The sequence below is a fragment of the Cervus elaphus genome, chromosome 12 (genome assembly GCF_910594005.1).
Source record: "Cervus elaphus chromosome 12, mCerEla1.1, whole genome shotgun sequence".
NCBI classification, from domain to species: Eukaryota; Metazoa; Chordata; class Mammalia; order Artiodactyla; family Cervidae; genus Cervus; species Cervus elaphus.
In genome coordinates, this window is record NC_057826.1 from 97,137,541 (window position 1) to 97,151,454 (window position 13,914).

Below are 13,914 nucleotides of genomic sequence, written 5' to 3' on the forward strand. Positions count from 1 at the left end.
ATTTTTGGTAGAATTCAGCTGTGAAGCCGTCTGGTGCTGGGCTTTTGTTTGTTGGAAGATTTCTGATTACAGTTTCAATTTCCATGCTTGTGATGGGTCTGTTAAGATCTTCTATTTCTTCCTGGTTCAATTTTGGAAAGTTGTACTTTTCTAGGAATTTGTCCATTTCTTCCAAGTTGTCCATTTTATTTGCATATAGTTGCTGGTAGTAGTCTCTTATGATCCTTTGTATTTCAGTGTTGTCTGTTGTGATCTCTTCATTTTCATTTCTAATTTTGTTGATTTGATTTTTCTCCCTCTGTTTCTTGATGAGTCTGGCTAATGGTTTGTCAATTTTATTTATCTTCTCAAAGAACCAGCTTTTGGCTTTGTTGATTTTTGTTTATTTTGCATTGATTTCTGCCCTAATTTTTAAGATTTCTTTCCTTCTATTAACCCTGGGGTTCATAATTTCTTCCTTTTCAAGTTGCTTTAGGTGAAAAGTGAGGTTATTTATTTGACTTTTTTCTTGTTTCTTGAGGTAAGCCTGTATTGCTATGAACCTTCCCCTTAGCATTGCTTTTACAGTGTTCCATAGGTTTGGGGTTGTTGTGTTTTCATTTTCATTCATTTCTATGCATATTTTTATTTCTTTTTTGATTTCTTCTGTGATTTGTTGGTTATTCAGCAGCGTGTGGTTCAGTCTCCATGTCTTGGCATTTTTAATAGTTTTTCTCCTGTAATTGACATCTAATCTTACTGCATTGTGGTCAGAAAAGATACTTGGAATGATTTCAATTTTTTTGAATTTACCAAGGCTCGATTTATGGCCCAGGATGTGATCTATCCTGGAGAAGTTTCTGTGTGCGCTTGAGAAAAAAGGTGAAATTGATTGTTTGGGGGTGAAATGTCCTATAGATATCAATTAGGTCTATCTGGTCTATTGTATCATTTAAAGTTTGTGTTTCCTTGTTAATTTTCTGTTTAGTTGATCTATCCATAGGCCTGAGTGGGGTATTAAAGTCTCCCACTGATGTTACAAGAGAACAGCATCGAACCATGTATATTATCTAGGGTGAAACAGACCACCAGCCCAGGCTGGATGCATGAGACAAGTGCTCGGGCCTGGTGCACTGGGAAGACCCAGAGGAATCGGGTGGAGAGGGAGGTGGGAGGGGGGATCAGGATGGGGAATACATGTAAATCCATGGTTGATTCATGTCAATGTATGACAAAAACCACTACAATATTGTAAAGTAATTAGCCCCCAACTAATAAAAATAAATAGAAAATAAATAAATAAAATGCAGAGAAAAAAAAATAAAGTCTCCCACTATTATTGTGTTATTGTTAATTTCCCCTTTCATACTTGTTAGCATATGTCTTACATATTGTGTTGTTCCTATGTTGGGTGCATATATATTTATGATTGTTATATCTTCTTCTTGGATTGATCCTTTGATCATTATGTAGTGTCCATCTTTGTCTCTTTTCACAGCCTTTATTTTAAAGTCTATTTTATCCGAGATGAGTATTGCTACTCCTGCTTTCTTTTGGTCTCTATTCGCATGGAATATATTTTTCTAGCCCTTCACTTTCAGTCTGTATGTGTCCGTTGTTTCGAGGTGGGTCTCTTGTATAGGAGACATGTTTTTACATGTATAGGAGTCTTGTTTTTATATCCATTCAGCCAGTCTTTGTCTTTTGGTTGGGGCATTCAACCTATTTACATTTAACATAATTATTGATAAGTATCATCCTGTTGCCATTTACTTTGTTGTTTTGTGTTCGAGTTTATACACCCTTTCCAGGTTTCCTGTCTAGAGAAGATCCTTTAACATTTGTTGGAGAGCTGGTTTGGTGGTGCTGAATTCTCTCAGCTTTTGCTTGTCTGTAAAGCTTTTGAATTCTCCTTCATATTTGAATGAGATCCTTGCTGGGTGCAGTAATCTGGGCTGTAGGTTATTTTCTTTCATCACTTAAGAATGTCCTGCCATTCCCTTCTTGCCTGAAGAGTTTCTATTGAAAGATCAGCTGTTATCCTTATAGGAATCCCTTTGTGTGTTATTTGTTGTTTTTCCCTTGCTGCTTTTAATATTTGTCCTTTGTGTTTGATCTTTGTTAATTTGATTAATACGTGTATTGAAATGTTTCACGTTGGGTTTATCCTGTTTGGGGCCTGTGTTTCTTGGACTTGGGTGATTATTTCCTTCCCCACATTAGGGAAGTTTTCAACTATTATCTCCTCAGGTATTTTCTCATGGTCTTTCTTTTTGTCTTCTTCTTCTGGGACTCCTATGATTTGAATTTTGGGGCATTTAACATTGTCCCAGAGGTCTCTGAGTTTGTCTCATTTCTTTTAATTCTTTTTTCTTTTTTCCTCTCTGTTTCATTTATGTCTACCATTCTATTTTCTACCTCACTTTTCCTATCTTCTGCCTCTGTTATTCTACTGTTGGTTCCCTCCAGAGTGTTTTTTTATCTCATTTATTGCATTATTCATTATATATTGACTCTTTTTTAATTTCTTCTAGGTCCTTGTTAAACCTTTCTTGCATCTTCTCGATCCTTGTCTCCAGGCTATTTATCTGTAACTCCAATTTGTTTTCAGGATTTTGGATCATTTTCACTATCATTATTCAGAGTTCTTTATCAGGTAGATTCCCTATCTCCTCCTCTTTTGTTTGGTTTGGTGGGCATTTATCATGTTCCTTTACCTGCTGGGCATTTCTCTGCCTTTTCATCTTGTTTATGTTGTTGTGTTTGGGGTGGCCTTTCTGTATTCTGGCAGTTTGTGGTTCCTCTTTATTGTGGAGGTTCCTCACTGTGGGTGGGGTTGGACAGGTGGCTTGTCAAGGTTTTCTGGTTAGGGAAGCTTGTGTCGGTGTTCTGGTGGGTGGAGCTGGATTTCTTCTCTCTGGAGTGCAATGAAGTGTCCAGTAATGAGTTTTGAGATGTCAATGGGTTTGGTGTGACTTTGGGCAGCCTGTATATTGAGGCTCAGGGTTATGTTCCTGTGTTGTTGGAGAATTTGTGTGGTATGTCTTGCTCTGGAGCTTGTTGGCCCTTGGGTGGTGCTTGGTTTCAGTGTAGGTATGGAAGCATTTGATGAGCTCCTATCAATTAGTGTTCCCTGGATTCAGGAGTTCTCTGGTATTCTCAGGATTTGGACTTAAGCCTCCTGCCTTTGGTTTTCAGTCTTATTCTTACAGTAGCCTCAAGACTTCTCCATCCATACAGCATCAATGATAAAACATCTAGGTTAATGATAAAAAGTTTCTCCACAGTGAGGGACCCCAGGAGAGGTACACAGAGTTACATGGAGAAGAGAAGAGGGAGGAGGGAGATAGAGGTGACCAGGAGGAGAAGAGGGGGAATCAAAAGGGGAGAGAGCAAGCTAGCCAGTAATCACTTCCCTATGTGCTCTCCACAGTCTGGATTCCTCAGAGATGTTCACGGAGTTACACAGAGAAGAGAAGAGGGAGGGAGGAGACAGAGGTGGCCAGGAGGATAAAAGGGGGAATCAAAAGGAGAGAGACAGATCCAGCCAGTAATCAGTTCCCTAAGTGTTCTCCACAGCCCGGAACACACAAAGAGATTCACAGAGTTGGGTAGAGAAGAAAAGGGGGAAGGGAGAGATAGAGGCAACCTGGTGGAGAAAAAGGAGAATCAAAAGGGGGAGAGAGCAATCAGGCCAGTGATCTTGCTCCCAAGTAAAAATGGGTACTGAAGATTGGGTTCTTAAAGGTACAAAGTTGATAACAAATACCAAAAATCAAAGATTGAAAATCTGGAGTAGAGATTAGATTCTCGAAATTACAATATTTTTTAAAAAGTCACAAAAATTATAAAATATATATATATATGAAGTTTGCTTTAAAAATAGGGTTGTTGTTTATTTTTTTGCAAAGTAATAGTAGGTTATAAAAATGAAAATTAAAGGAGTAATGGGGACTTAAAAATAAAAAAGAAAAAAACAAAAGAAAAAATTTTTTTTAATTTAAAAAATGATAATAGTAAAAATATATCTAAGACTTTCTCTGGAGCTGTTGCGGACAGTGTGGGGTCAGTTCATTTTCAAATAGTTCCTTGGTCCGGCTTGTACTTTTCAAGGTCTATAGGCCCCTTCCTATGTAGTCGGTTTTAACCACAGGGTTTTAATCTATTGCACCTGTCACTTCCAAGGCAGTTCCCTCTGTTTATTTTAGCTTCTTCTGTTTGCTGGTCTCTTCAGGGTCTAATTTCTGCCCTGATACAAGGGGTGCGGTGGTGGTCACTTTTTTTTAGGCTCACTTGTTCAGTCGTGCTGTGGGGAGGGAGGAACACCGCGAACAAATATCACTAGTGTGTGCTCACAGTGATTCAGCCACACTGGGTTTGCCCCCGCTCACGGCGTGTGTGCTTTCCCAGTCTGCACTGCTCAGGCTCTAGGTTGCTCTGCCAGGAGCTGTCTGATGCCGGCCCTGGTTTGCATGCACTTCCCAGGTCTAAGCCACTCAGGTTCAGGTTCTTGGGTACTCCACAAAGGCGCAGACTTGGTTGGGCCTGCGTTTTGCTCCTGTCCCAGGTCCAAGCAGCTCAGGTGACTAGGTGCTTGGCACGTGGAGTCGCCCCCAGTTGAAGGCTGCGGCTTATCCCCTCCCCCGTCCCAGCCGCTCGGTTTTCTGGGTGTACAGCAGGCACGCCTTCTCAAGTGTGCCCTGTGTTTCTTCTGGGGAGCTGATCTCTGGCTGCAACCCTCCCGGCGGATGTCGCCCGTCCAGGATACCAGGAAGTCTTGGTTAGCAAAGAAGTCTGCTTGCAGTTTGGTAGATGATGCCTTCCTGGGGCTGCAATTGCCCCCTTCCAGCTCTGGCTGCCCTCACCTGCCTGTCTCCAGCTGCGGATGGGCCAGTCCGCAGCCGGCAAGCTCTGCTCAGTCCTTTGTTCTGTGAGCGGGCCTGGCTGTGTCTTAAGTTCAGTTCAGTTCAGTCGCTCAGTCGTGTCCGACTCTTTGAGACCCCATGAATCGCAGCACGCCAGGCCTTCCTGTCCATCACCAACTCCCGGAGTTTACTCAAACTCATGCCCATCGAGTCGGTGATGCCATCCAGCCATTTCATCCTCTGTCGTCCCCTTCTCCTTCTGCCCCCATTCCATCCCAGCATCAGGGTCTTTTCCAGTGAGTCAGCTCTTAGCATCAGGTGGCCAAAGTATTGGAGTTTTAGCTTCAGCATCAGTTCTTCCAATGAACACCCAGGACTGATCTCCTTTAAGATGGACTGGTTGGATCTCCTTGCAGTCCAAGGGACTCTCAAGTCTTCTCTAACACCACAGTTCAAAAACATCAATTCTTTGGCACTCAGCTTTCTTCACAGTCCAACTCTTGCATCCATACATGACCACTGCAAAAACCACAGCCTTGACTAGATGGACCTTTGTTGGCAAAGTAATGTCTCTGCTTTTTAATATACTATCTAGGTTGGTCATAGCTTTCCTTCCAAGGAGTAAGCGTCTTTTAATTTCATGGCTGCAGTCACCATCTGCAGTGATTTTGGAGCCCCAAAAAATAAAGTCTGACACTGTTTCCACTGTCTCCCCATCTATTTCCCATGAAATGATGGGACCAGATGGCATGATCTTAGTTTTCTGAATGTTAAGCTTTAAGCCAACTTTTCCACTCTCCTCTTTCACTTTCATCAAGAGGCTTTTTAGTTCCTCTTCACTTTCTGCCATAAGGGTGGTGTCATCCGCATATCTGAGGTTATTAATATTTCTCCCGGCAAGCTTAGGGCTTTTCGCGGGATAGCTATGCCACAGTCTGGGTTGCTATCTCAAGCTAGTTCCCTCGGATTGCCCTCAGGGCATTCAGGCCCAGTCCTTACCCTAAGCAATGCAGCCTGCTCCTCCCTGTCCCTCCCCTACTTGCTAGTGGGGGATGCGAGTGTCTGGGCTGCTGCTCTGCTGGGAGTAGCTGTTAGGCATGTAATCTGTGGGTTTTATTTTTTTATTTTTCCTCCTAGTTATTTTGCCCTCTGAGGTTCCAAGGCTCACCACAGACCCGCCAGAGAGAGTGTTTCCTGGTGTTTGGAAACTTCTCTCTCTCTCTTTTTTTAAGACTCCCTTCTCGGGACGGATCTCCATCCCTACCTCTTTTGTCTTTCTTTATCTTTTATATTTTGGCCTACCTCCTTTCAAAGACAATGGGCTGCCTTTCTGGGTGTCTGATGTCCTCTGCCAGCATTCAGAAGTTGTTCTGTGGAATTTGCTCAGTGTTCAAATGTTCTTTCGATTAATTTGTGAGGGAGAAAGTGGTCTCCCTGTCCTATTCCTCAGCCATCTTAGGACCACCCCCCCCCCCCAAAATTCTTTCCTTTTCTAAAAGCCAAACAAAGACAAAAAAAAAAAAAAAAAACCTCTCATATAGTAGTTACCGGTGATCTCTCTCATGTTGTTATTAGATCACGATTTATACTTTTATTTTATTTTTGGTCTAATATAGGAACAATGTAGATGCTGAATCAACAAGTGAATGAATGAATGACATTTTTATCCACTATCCTCTCAGGAATGCTATCTTATTCTGCTATCTTTCTCTAAAAGGACACATTGCCACTCAAATGCACACATTGGGAAGACCTGCAAGGGTCATCATATTGCCTGGACCATGAGTATTATAGCCCACACTTCATGGCAACTGACTTCCAGCCTCTCCTTGATCTCAGTCCTTGTGAGATCTGTCTTGCCCAGTCTGACCTCCCTAGTAACACAGCTGATGATGTCTTTCCTCTTATTCCCCCTGTCTGCTTTCTATACCAAGGTCAGGGAAGCAGGGCACCTTGCAGGCAGCACTTACGCACCCTTTCTGGGTACATCCCCTGAAGAAGGAGGCAGGACTGGAGTAGGTTAAAAAATCAATTCAGGAAGATCCAGGATTCAGATTATTGAGGTTAGGAGCAGGGTTACAGACAAAATCAGACACTGACGTGGGAGGAATAATGTCAGGCAAGGTGTGCTTTGGACATTAAGTGGAGGGGAAATCATGAGAGCCATCATGTCACCTGCTGTCTCTCACCTTCCTTCTAGACACTGAGAAATCGATCATTTCCTGCTAGATAGTTTTGCTACAAACTGGATAGTGGTCAATATGGGTGTTGGGGGGGCCAAGTAACTGAGTAGGTTTCTTCTAGGTAGGGGAGGAGTAATAATGAGAATACCAGGTCTATCCAATAACTTGCATTTCTATTAAAAACTAAGCTATTTAAAATAAGAGCATTCATATAAAACACTAAATAATAAATAAATAACCAATAAATATGTTAGGCAGATTTAGTGCCCAATTTAGTGCCCCTAGATTCCAGCTGGTATTGTCTCTGTTTGGACAACGTATGCTGTGTGCGCTCAGTCGTGTCCAACTCTTTGCAACCCCATGAACTGTAGCCCACCAGGCTCTTCTGTCCACGGAATTTTCCAGGCAAGAATACTGGAGTGGGTTGCCATTTCTTTCTCCAGGGGATCTTCCTGAACCAGGGATCAAACCTGTGTCTCCTGCACTGAAGGTGGATTCTTTACTGCTGTGCCATCAGAGAAGCATTAACTTACTTTAAATACTTCATCTGATGCTGAATTTCCTAAATATTTATTTTAAATGTTTATTAAGCATAAAACATTGTGTTTAACATTGGTAATACAAAGAACTACTCTTTTGCTAATTATTTTGTTAATTCTACTTCAATGTTTCTAAATGTAGATCCAAACATGCTCTGGTAAATAGGTAAATATGTATTTTAAATCTGCTATTTTAAAATGAATAGGCACATGAGGGTAAGATAAGGCTGCAAGGTGGGAATATATTCCCTAAATCAATATTTTGGCCTGGTGATCTAGAAAGAGGGACAAATTGGAAGAAAGAAGAGGAGGCATTTAAGTGATTGTATCATGAAGCAGAGTAGCTGGAAATTTATCCACCAACCGGAAAATGCAACTTGGCTACAAAGACTTGAAGCAGGAAAGAAGTTGTGACTTGGGGGGGAAGAGGCACTGCAAGCAGGAAAAGCCTGAGGACTATGTGTGATAAAGACTAGGGCAGAATGTGGGCACAAGTAGTTAATGAAATTTTTAAAGAAGAAGAGAGTTAACATCTTGTGGCACGCCTGACTGATACGGAAACTAGAACTGTGTCAAACAAAGTCTCTGTGTATTTACAGCCTGCCTAACTGTGCTACCATGTACATAAAATATTTGTTTTTTACTGTGTTTAAGTATTTAATGTATTCAATTTCTTTTTCTGCTAAAAAATAGTGTTTGCCCTCTAAATGGTCTGACCATGGTATATAGGAAACATGGAAGCCACAGAGAATGTGAAAGAAAAGAGAGATTATACACCAAAAAGAGTGCATGAAGCATCTATATGCAGTTTAAAGAATAATTACAAAGTACACAACCACAGAGCCATCTCTCAAGTGAAGAATGTGAAATTTGCCAGGACCCCAAAATCCCCTCAATGTCCTCGCTTCTCATCAGACTCACTCCTGAGCTCAAGAAGGTATTATCGTACATTTTTCTAAAAGCTTTATAATTTTGCCTTTTACGTTTAGGATTATAATCAATGCTGAACAGATTTTTGTGTATGAGATGAGGTACACAGCCAACCTTTTTTTTGTTGTTCTCATTTGGATCCTCAATTGCCCCACATTCACAGTCTACTAAAAAGCCTCTCTCCAGTGTGCTGCATAAATCAGTTATCTGTCCCTAGGTCCTGAATTTATTATATTTATCTGGCTTTAAATAGACACTTAACGAATTTGTTAACTGAATTCTCTAACTGTTCTAGCTCCCCATTCTTGAGACTTTCCTATGTCTGAGATTCTATTTAACAGCCAATTTTCCTTTAGTTCCCATAATAACCCTATGAGGGTGCTCTCATTGTTATAGAGGCAGTTCAGAGGTCAAGTAACTTGCTCAAGGCCACCTAGCTGGTTTGTCACAAAGCCAACATTCCAAAGTCTACCCTGCATTCTCCTCTGGAGCCCAAACACCTTCTGGAGTGATGGCCAGCAATCCTGTCTCTGACCGTTTTGGTCACAGGCTTAAAGATATCCACCTGAAACCTGCCCTGACGCACCCTGCTCCTGGACACACAGCTTGCTCTCTCTGTCTGGAGAGTGTCTGCTGATCGGATTTGAATTCTTTGTCTATTTAAAGGATCAAATATCAGTCAGCCTTCAGGCAGCCCCAGCCTCAGGCTCTCTGCCCTGTGCTCTTGCCAAGGGATCTTGTCCACGTCTGGGATTTTCCCAAAAGGGCTTGATACTTGATATTCATTCTTCAGCCTAATTTTCAACCTCTGATGCTTTCCTGAGCCAATACAGGTAGTCGATTGTGCAGCTTTTCCTTTGTGTGCAAGAACTGTTTCATCATCAGCCCAGGTTTACTCATCTCAAAGGTATCAGTGAGACGTGGCAGCCTGTGGGAATGGGAGAGCTGATTGGAGGGTTGGAAATGGGTCCTTGCATTGACGTGAGTTGCTTGGGTTGCCAAGCAGGGCTGCATTTTCAAAAGGGATAATTATCCAAGGTCTGCTTCAGAGTTGAAATCTGGTTTATAAAAAAGAAAGGGCTAAGGGTAATGCCACTCAGTGAATCTGCCAAATCCTTGATCATGAAATATTCTCAGAATGTTGGCAATCACTTCTGGGTAACCCCACTTACACAATAGTTCCCAAAGCTGCCAGACACACTGGTATGAAATGCTTAAGTAAGGTCAATAAACAATGTAGGGGTTCATTGCCTTTCTCTGAAATGTCTTACTGACTCTGAATATGAAAGATTTGGATAATCTTTCCTGCTATGGAGACACAGGTCAGAGCATGGATACTGATTCCTTGTCCCATCCCTGTGACACTGGCACACCTTGACACAGGTTGGACACAACATAAGTCTTTGTTGTTTAAATGGTTTACACTTCTTTTTCTTAAGGGTCCTCACTTGAGATATGGTGGCTAAGTAGCACTTTGGAAAGAATAGTTTTGGTTTCATTGGAGTCTATTCCATGCCTGGTGGGCCTTCACCACACAAACTTAGGTTTCCTGGCAACCCATCAACAATAAGATGACTTCAGCTCTTAGCGCAGGTGGTACCTTCTGTTAAGAAACGAGGTAGACAGTTTGAAGTCACTGCTTGGGGGTGCAGTGACTTTTCCTTTTTCTTTTTCTAAGACTCAGAAAGATCCTTGTTTTCTTGAGGCATGGAATGTGCCTTTACTTACTGACTTTTTGTACAACCGTATTCTATACTACTAGACTCTAACATGAGGATACTTTTGATACATCTCTCACCTTTTCATCCCCACTTTTTAAAAAAACTTGTTTCATTGGCTGTTGTCACTACCATCTGTATGGACTCCAGGAATGATTTCAGATGATTGTGTAAGTATTGATTTACTTATAAGAAGGAATGATATAGACTTTCTCATGGAAAAACCCTGAGTTGCAGTGATGTCGCCTCTTCAAAATCAGCATCAAGCTAAATATTTATGTCAGAATCTGCTGGCACTGGAGAAAGCTGGAGAATGAGAAAAATTACTCAGTCAGTTTAACAGGTCCTTAACTTACATACAACTAGTTCCATGCAAAGATATTTCTCAAAGTCTGAATTTTTGCTGAGTACCCAAAACTGCTGACACAAATTGGTTCTACTATAAATTGGGCTGAAGGAAATAAGTGAAAACCTGTAATATTGTATTTTGGAAGTATTCCTTCAATATATAGTGCCTAAATGTATACAGACTATGTTGGCAGCAAGAAAACTGGCATTGATTACAAAATCTAGGGGAATGCACATTATAGACAGATAGCTACTAAGTTTTTCTCTCCTTTGCTGTTTTGGGGTGTAGGAGATGACAGTCCTGCTTTTATGCTCACACTTCCAAATAAAAATCTTTCAGGGACCATCAGGAATGGAGAGAAAGACTCTCTGAGGTATTCTAAGATAAACCAAAAGGCAACGTCTGGGAAACAGATTGAGGTGGTTAGGACGGCTGCTGCTGCTGCTTCCCTCCACCCCAGAGTCTGTGCTAGCTGAAACATGCAGCAAGGTGGGATCCAAAGAACAGCGCACGAAGCCAAGGCTAGGCTGGTTGAGATGCAAAGCCAGATGGCAGCTCTGTCACCACCTCAGCCCATCCCACCCCATTCTCATTTGCAAGCTCTTTGAGAAGCCTCTCAGCCTTTTCAGAGAAGATGTGGGGTTGGTACCCTCTGTATACATTCTCTCCTCTGTTTCTGCATCTTCATTCTTCTGGTCAAACATGTGCTGGGGCTCTAATGTGTATTGTGAAAGCTTCAGTCAAGTCTGTCATGGAACCTGAGGTTTTAATCAATAACCCTGAAGAGGCAAGGAAATTCTGGGAGGTGGAATTTATACAGAAGAATAATGGCATGCTGGTTTCCAGGTGACAAATGGTTTCCATAACTGAGATGGCAATGACTTGTCTGTTTAGTTACAATTGTTTATGCCCAACCTAGCCACATCTTGACACTGAATAGGTGCCAATATTTGTTTAATGATGAACAATGAAATCTATGATTTCACTTGCCATCATAATCATCCATTGAAGTAGCTAGGGCTGTTGTCATTCATTCTCATTCAAAGATGAGGAAACTGAGTCTCAATAAAAATGAACTGTTTTCCCTAAAACTCAGGCTGCTAGATCACTGCATTGGAATGATATGATTTCAAGCCCAGTGTTCCTCCTACAATGCCAAAGAAAGAGAAATGGAGAAGAAGGAAGCTAAAGTTAATTTGAGCCAGACTTGCAGGGAAATGGATGAAATTCTAATTTGCTATTGTTGCATAGGTTGGGATTTCATTCACAGCAAGAATCCAGTAAGGGTCTAAAGAGGTCAGTTGGAGAATGTCAGAGGCTACAAGGAGAGGACCTTCTTTCTTTCTACAGATAACCAGTTACTGGTTTGGAAGTGATGATGCTAAGAAATAGACTAGCTGTAAAAACTGAAAGCAAACTTGGGAAGAAAGGACTCACAAGGTGAGGGATGGAGGTAGGGCCTAGGGATTAATAATATGCAAGGAGTATGGGCCCAGGGACTGGGGGAGTTCTAAGAGTTAGAATCTTGGATGCTTTGAGAGGAGCTATAGCTGAGCTAGAACAAAAGCTGCAAACCAAAAAATAGAACACAATGGGGACTTGCAGAGAAAAGGTAGCATCTTTAATCAATGTGTCTAAGCAGCAGAGCCATGATGCACAATAACATGCTCTGTATTCCCACACATCCCACATTCTCCTGGGAATTCTAGAAAACGTAAAGTAGTAGAGCCTACAGCTGCTCTTGAGAGTAGGATAGTAAACACTTGTTTTAGCTCCTGAAAGTTGAGCTTGAGATTCCTGAGCCAGAGCACGTGACACTTTCCTAGTCTTCATCTCACCCTAAACACCCCTTGACGATTTCAGAAGAGGCCTTTTCTATAACCTAAACTAACCCGAGAGACAAGGAAATGGCAAGATCACTGGAAGAAAGCTAAGAGACAGAGTTTGAATCCTAGCTTTGCCAATAACTGTCAGTCAGTCAGTCAGTTCAGTCGCTCAGTCATGTCCAACTCTTTGCGACCCCATGAATCGCAGCACGCCAGGCCTTCCTGTCCATCACCAGCTCACGGAGTTTACTCAAACTCATGCCCATCGATTCGGTGATGCTATCCAGCCATTCCATCCTCTGTCGTCCCCTTCTCCTCCTGCCCCCAATCCCTCCCAGCATCAGGGTCTCTTTGCAGGTCAACTCTTTGCATGAGGTGGCCAAAGTATTGGAGTTTCAGCTTCAGCATCAGTCTTTCCAATGAACACCCAGGACTGATCTCCTTTAGGATGGACTGGTTGGATCTCCTTGAAATCCAAGGCACTCTCGAGAGTCTCCTCCACAGTTCAAAAGCATCAATTCTTCAGCGCTCAGCTTTCTTTATAGTCCAACTGTCACATCCATACATGACCACTGAAAAAACCATAGCCTTGACTAGACGGACCTTTGTTGGCAAAGTAACGTCTCTGCTTTTTAAATAACTGTGTAACCTTAGACAAATCACTTACTGGTTTTCATTATCCTCATTTGGAAAAGTAAAGGTTAACATAGATTCTATGTCATAGAAGGCCTCTGAGTGTTATAATCTATGAAACAAAGGATAGACACAGACGCAGTGTTTATAAAGCATTTTGCTTCTTCATAGGTAGGGTTTCCAGAGGCTGTATTTGACGCATGTCACTTAAGTCAGGCTGGTTTCCAGGACCAGATTCATTATACTGGTGATTCACTAAGCTTACCTAATTACTATTTTTAAATAAAACCAAATGAACCATTTTTTGTTAATTTAGCCCTTCTAGGAAAAAAGGTTGAATTTTAATAATTTATAAAGTATCACACAAACTGGTTCCAAATAGGAAAAGGAGTACATCAAGGCTGTATATTGTCAGCCTGCTTATTTAACCTACATGCAGAGTACATCATGAGACATGCTGGGCTGGAAGAAGCACAAACTGGAATCAAGATTGCCAGGAGAAATATCAATAACCTCAGATATGCAGATGACACCACCCTTATGGCAGAAAGTGAAGAGGAACTAAAAAGCCTCTTGATGAAAGTGAAAGAGGAGAGTGAAAAAGTTGGCTTAAAGCTCAATATTCAGAAAACAAAGATCATGGCATCCAGTCCCATCACTTCATGGGAAATAGATGGAGAAACAGTAGAAACAGTGGCAAACTTTATTTTTGGGGGGCCCCAAAATCACTGCAGATGGTGATCGCAGCCATGAAATTAAGATACGCTTACTCCTTGGAAGGAAAGTTATGACCAACCTAGACAGCATATTAAAAAGCAGAGACATTACTTTGCCAACAAAGGTCCATCTAGTTAAGGCCATGGTTTTTCCAGTGGTCATGTATGGATGTGAG